We start from the raw sequence: 7,388 nt of genomic DNA on the forward strand, positions 1-7,388 counted from the left end.
TGTGCTTGCGTCCTACAGAGCAGCTGCTATATATAACTGTGGTTAAAAATAATAACGATAATAATAAATTGCTTCATAAAGGACTTGACAAGCACCCGCCATGCGATACAATAACAATTATCCCACAATGCAACTGAAGCAGGTTTTATTGTATGTAAACTAAATTTTTTGGGGTTAGGGCAGTGTTTCTCAACTATATTTTGCCAAGCCCCCCCTAGAAAAGAGCCCCCCCCATGCACTGACTATAAATAAGATTATTATTGATGAAAATTGTTTTGTTCCTACACGTGTATCCTATTTAACATTAACAACAGAAAAACGCAATATAAATCAACTTTCGACACCTGCTACTTATTTTTATCGCGTTTATACGGGTTACAGCTTAGTCTAAAACGGAAAAAAAGAAGCAAGTGCACCAAAGTGCCTGAAACTAAAAGAAAATGATGAAAATGACTACTTTACTGCAATTACATCATCCACGCCCCCCCCTGGCATCACCCCGCCCCACTATTTGAGAAGCACTGGGTTAGGGAACAATAAAAGCGTCCCACAAAATTGTATTTCATAAAAAATTGTGAGGTTTAAATTTTTTTTTTTTTTATAAAATCCACAATTCTTTTATTTTTTTGTGAGACTGGCACGGGCACAAGTCGTTTAAATTCTGTCTCTCCTATGAAATATCTCAAAACATTGCCCCATAGAGTAAAAGAGAGAAAAAAAAATAATAAAAACACATTTTTCTAAAAATTACCAAATTTTACAAAAAACTTTTGAGATAAGTCATAAGTGTGTTTTCTTAAAATATTTTTTTTAAAAGAGTCTGATTCTTCTAATAAAAATGTTTGTTTTAAAATGTGTTTTTAGCTTTACTAAAAAATTGTAACAAAATTCTTTTATATTTCATGTAAAATTTATAATTGAATGTAAAAATCCTTAATGTATATTTCAAAATTTGTGATAAAATATATATATCCAATTGAAGTTCCCGTGTTAAGTCTAAGTCAGGGGTGTCAAACTTATTTTTGTCGCGGGCCATTTTGTAGCGAGAACTTCCTTCATTGGGCCGATATGTTGAGGAAACCAAGTCGATTTTAAATGATCTCATAGTGTTTGTGTACACAACAAATTGATGGCTTAGTTGTTTTGAAATCAGAAGTAAAGCATTCTAGTTAGTTCATTTATTGTTTATATTACTGTAACAGAACGAACCAAAAAATCTCAACTTTATTTTTCATTATACAAGCTAGAGTTTAGCAAGGGTCATGGAAACGTACATGATTTGCTTTCGCGGGCCACATAAAATGACGTGGCGGGCCGGATTTGGCCCCCGGGCCTTGAGTTTGAAACCTGTGGTCTAAGTGATGGTAAGTATGTGTTTTTTAAGAAAATAGGATTGTGAGGTTTTAACATATGTCTAATATTTTATTCATAAATATTTGTGGAATATATTTTATCAAACAGTGTATCAATTTTCTATTGAGATAATGAAAGAAACTCTTAAGAACAGCTAAAAAAAGGAGGTTGGGGAAAAAAAAATTATGCATATATACATACATATATATATATATATATATATATATATATATATATATATATATATATATATATATATATATATATATATATATATATATATATATATATATATATATATATATACATATACATACAGACACATATATACATTCCCTTATAAAAATACTGGTTATGGTTATTCTCAGTCCCCGCAGATTAGGTCTAGTCTAGTCTAAAATTGTCATGTATAAGTTAGGGTAAGGGTTTGGCCCACTGTTTATATATCGGTATATTGATGTTATCGCCCAGCGCAAATGTATAATATGTCATTTTAAAGGGAATTAACTGTTGAATTAGATTATATCCAAATATGTGTAAAAAATTATCATTTTAAAGAAGATCACGATTGACTGCTGTTCAAAACGTCGGGTGTGTTTGGAACTAAGATTGAGGAAACGGTCAAGCGGAGGTTTTTGGGGGTCTGGATCGGCAACACAATTAAAGAGCGGGTCTCCACAGAAAGGTTAAGCATCTCCGGGAGAAAAGGTGTAATTACGACAAGGGCCGAGGAAATCTGGAAGCGTGGCCCTGAGCGGCAGCCACCCAAGCGCCGCCAAGGTGACTCAACCGCACGAGAACTTTGCCAATTTGGGTTCGCCGTTCCGCTTCACGGGCGGCACCCTGACACAATAAGCACATTTCTTATCGTCTTATTGCCTAATCTTCCCATCGTATTTACTATTGTGGATGCATAATTCATTTCCTTTTCATTTCAAATGCTGTCATTATCTGCCACGTGCGGAGGGGAAAAACAAAAACAAAAAAATCTTCATTTAGTCATTTTTTTCCGAATATGAAAATTGTTGGCTTTTGCCTTGAAGCGCCGCCATCATTTATCAGTCCCGCTCCGTTTTTACTTATCAAATTAATTAGTTAGGTAATTAAAAGTTACATGTTTTAATTAAAATGCCGGCGGATCCACGCCCGTCACCTGGAAAGTGAAAAAGACGCCGCGGGGGGATTGGAGTCCAATGTTTTCAACTTTCAAAATGGAGGGCTTTCCATTTTTGGATAAAACGGACGCTTTGAAATGTGCAATTTGAGAATGTGTTTTGTTGACGTGCGTTTTTGCAAACGGTACCGAAAATTGCCGAGAAAATCCAAGGTGTAGCAAAAGAACTGCTTCCAAAATACTCCATTAGTGGATTGTAAAAATAGTGAGCGGTACAAAGTTGGCCAATTAGCTTGATAATGACTTTTCCGACACATCATTACATCTCATCTACATCTATTTAAGAGCAGTTGGAGCGACCCATTCCGTTTGTTTGCAACGCGTGAAAAACCGCTGGTGGTAATTTGATGGCTTTGTGCGTGGCAGGGTTCATTATTTATCTGTAATTAAACACAAAGACGACAACGATTAAAAGTATCTTTAATTTTGCGCAAGTTTGTTTCGTGATGGTGTTGTCAAAGCAAGAAGTCTTTCGATCAACGATGAGGAACTTGAAAACGGAGTCCAAAATCAGAGATTTTTTTCGACGAGGACCGCATTCACAAAAATGGATGGATGAAAGGGGCCCATTTTTATTTATTCATTTATTATTTTAATCTATCAACCCCACTAAGATCAATCAGTCAAGATTTTCTTATAAATTCGGGATTTTACAGGATTCAGGGAATTTAGGGCCATGTAGCTTTGCTCTGTTTAGTATAACGAAGAAAAAAGTTGTTATTTTAATTGGAAAAGATTCATTTGTGTCATTGCATATTTAAAAAAAAAAAAAAGCTATACAGTGTATTTAAAATATCTTATTAGTAACATATTTAATTTTGGGGTTATGCCGTGGGCCACTCAAAAGCGTCCAGAGGGCCATAAATAACCCCCGGGCCATAGTTTGGACTCCGATGGTCTAACTGGTATTTAGTTCTTTATAATGGGTCTAGTTCTTGTTGACAGTATTAAAGCTAAATTACCCTAAAATAAAGCACTATAGTAAAGGAACTCACAATTAAAAACAAAAAACAGAGGGCCGTAAATGACCCCCGTGCCATAGTTTGGACACCAATGGGCTAACAAGTATTTCATGCTTTAAAACGGGTCTTGTTCTTTTTATCAGTTTAGCGAACTTAATTACCCTAAATTAAATCACTACAGTAAAGTTGCAATTAAAAATAAGAACAAACAAAAACACATTTAAAGTTTTTTTTTTTACTCTATGTCAGAGAGATAAATGACACCCAAGCATGCTTTTGTTTTTTTTTTGAGCTGTAAAATGTATTAAACGCTAAATGAATACATTAAATGTTTGAAAGTGGACCCTCCCTTCGCCCCGGTTCTGCTCCATTAAAGGACTGAATGATGTCATTAATATTCTCCGCCCTACTGCCTTGCTAACTTAATGATGACTTTGAAGCTTGGTGTCATTCACGCTGGTGCCACGATGATTTTTTATTTATTTATTTATATTTTTATGCTAACCTGAACTGAAGGAGCTAAAGAAGCTAAATGAAATAAAGAAGAGAATCACAGATCACCAGATTGATAGCAATTTAATGTTTTAAAAATGGTTCATAGTGAGCTCTTATTACATATTTCATTTTGAGTAAAAACGTGTCTCAATTTTCAGTTTTGAAGATCTGGTCACTGGTAACCCTGTGTTGTCTTTTGTTATGTTATGCTAGCTTCTGTGTTAGCATAGCCATGTTAGCAAGGGTCAAGTCTATGCTGCGCTAGTAATAGCCTTGCAATTTCGAAGATTATTTTTTTATTACGTGTAACTGTAAGAAAAAAATCAGTGATTACATATTTAATTGCCTATTTTGAACAACAGAAAAATAGATGTAAAGCTCACGTTTTTTTTATTTTTACTGATTAAATGGTAAAAAAAAAACATTCGGGTAAATATTGTAATTACAAGAATTCTCGTCTCTTAAAATAGTGATAATAATGAATAGTCAAATTTTGGTCAAATATTTTTTTAATTGAGAGGAGTTGACACCCTTGACTAAAAGCCAATTGAGCACTGTAGTGATAACTGTGACCATTGGATGGCACTGTTTCCACACTTATAACACAACTATTAGTTACATGCAATTAGTAAGATATGGAAATCAATTTTTGATATGATATTCCCCATATTTACATAAGCATAGCAGAAAGAGATAAGTATTTTTTTTTCTTCTTACATTTCTGAACTTAGTTTTTCAACCAGCATTGTGGTGCATCTCAAAATATATTCACAGCATATGGCGCAGGCCGCAAGTGGCCCATTGGCTGTAGTTTGTCCACATTTGGCCTGGAACCCAAAACAAGACCTTACATCCCTACTGGATTTCAGTGATAAAACCGACACAATATAGCAAAGCGAGCTGAGAAAACCTCAACTTTCAAAGGTCCAAAGTTGCATTCACAGTTGAGGTTTGTTTTTTTTGTTTTTTTTTTGCAATGTAAGCTCTTTATTTAGTTATTTTTTTTAGCGGTCTGTTGAGTCAGCACATCCACATCCACAAGAGATTTAAATATCTTCTAAAAATAGCCCTAAATTGGAAAAAAAAAAATAGAGCGCCACATCATCTCAGTTATGATGGCGGATGTGTGAGTCATCCGAGTGCAGCAGCAACAACGTGTCAGCCCATTTGCATCAGCATCAAACGCTGACTTTTGCTAGTGTGTGTGTGTATGTGTGTGTGTGGGGGGGGTGTTCTAAAACCGATTTATTAAGTACAAATCCAAGCGTGAGCATTAAATTACCTTGATGACTGGCTCAATCACCAAGCATTGTGTCCTCATTGTCCTCATGTTGGCTATTTAAAAGGCGGCTGATTTGCCAATTCAGAAATAAAATAAAATAATTCAAATAATAACATGGAGCATGTTCAAATATATATATATATTTTTAAGGAGGCGTGGATTAAATCAAAACTGCATTGTGGTGGTAAACACACCCTAACTGCAAGCTATTGGACAAGTGACGTATAAATCAGGCGAGGGTGCCACTATTTTTAATTTTTTTTTAAAATAAAGCTGTATATATATATATATATATATATATATATATATATATATATATATATATATATATATATATATATATATATATATATAAATAATAGCCCTATTTTAACTTAACCTGACAAAAAAAAAAACATGTATAGCTGGGCATTTTTTTCACAAAAAGTGACCATGTGTAGCATGTTTTTGTTTTATTTGTGAAATATTTGTGGTAAGGCTTTTTTTGCGAAAAAAAAGTACAATGAAAAGTAAGATTTTTTTTTTTTTTAAAAGACATGGCAGTTGTTGATGCCTTAAAGTGGGAAAAATGCTGTAAAGAGGGGACGAAAAACGTATGGGATTCCACTGCATAACATGAAAAAAACGTAAGCCAGGGACACCATAACCACTGTACACCTTTTGAAATCATAGGTATCGAAAAAGGATATTGGTAACAAAAAGACATGTGAAAGTTGAAGGAAATATGCAAATTTGGTATTCGAGCGAGAAACTTGAAGTCAAATTTAGCATTTTGCGGGCCACATAAAATGATGCGGGCCAAATCTGGCCCCCGGGCCTTGAGTTTGACAACATTGATGTAAGGCTTTTCTCTTATCCATCATTCATTTTCTTGTTCAAACGCACAAATCTCAGAAAAAATAAGCAAGTTCATCAGTATAAAATCTACTTTTCTAACTTTTCCCAACAATCCCCAAGACTGTGGAGAGACTGTTTGAAGCCAATGAAAAATAAGACGCAATAAAATAGAAAAACTATAGATGGCTGTCAAGCATGTGACTTTCTCTTTCCTGAATAACGCATGCGCTGCATCTGGCCAGCCTATAGAAAAAAAAAAAAAAAAGATTGCTTTTGAAAATTTGGCTAGAGGCCCTGTGCCGTTTGTTCCAGCGCGCCATAAATAATTTGCCTTCAACCTTCACTGGCATGAAAATGGAAACGTGTTGCTTATGAGACAGGAGGAAGAGCGAGCATGCGCTTTGAATGCCAATGCGCGCACGAATTCAACAAGGCACAACTCCCGAGGAACTATTTAAAAGCAGTGAGTCATCCATGATCCTCTGTGCACAGCTAGATCAAATCAAACCGCGGTGGGCGGTAAGGCGTGATTCAAGTCCTAAAGCGCCATCTAGTGGCGCTCCCAGAATAATATTAAATCAGGATTCAGTGTTCCCTCGCTCGAACCCGGTTCACGTTTTGCGGCTTTGCGGATGTTTTTTTTTTTTTTTTTTTTAATCAGTGTCATAAATCCTTTTAAAAATGCATCTCAAAAGTTGTAATTATAAGGATTTTATATGGTCCAAAATTTGGACAACGATTATTTTTGTAGATAAAATCTCCCACATCCAGCTGAAATCATATAGAAATGCAAAACATGTTGCATTTTTAAATGTTACGTGTTTTATTTAGATGCTGGAAAAGTTTTTCCCCCATCAGTTCTTTTATGATATAAGAAAATCAAAGGAAATTCCATAATTAGTTTAACATGGGTTAAACAAGAAATCCGAGGAAATATTAATACCTGTCTGAGAAAATTATAACCTGTCTGTTGAGGGGTTTTATGGCTTTGACACATAATAGACGGGGAAAAAAATTAAAAAAGTCATCTCTGTGACATTATCCTGGTTTTGTGAAAACACATCACATATATAATTAAAAAAACCAAAACATGCATATTAAATGAACAGAAAATATTGCCAATATTTTGTAACAGGGGAAAACTGAATGAAATATACAGCGGTCACTTCTTTAGGCATGATAATATATTTATTCTCTTTGAAGACAAGCACTAGAAATAAAATGGAACAAGCCTTATTAGAATAAACGCCTCTACATAACTTAAAAGGCATAAAACACAGTTTTA

Source organism: Hippichthys cyanospilos, chromosome 11 (assembly GCF_059441005.1).
Source record: "Hippichthys cyanospilos isolate Australia breed blue-spotted pipefish chromosome 11, RoL_Hcya_1.0, whole genome shotgun sequence".
Classification (NCBI taxonomy): domain Eukaryota; kingdom Metazoa; phylum Chordata; class Actinopteri; order Syngnathiformes; family Syngnathidae; genus Hippichthys; species Hippichthys cyanospilos.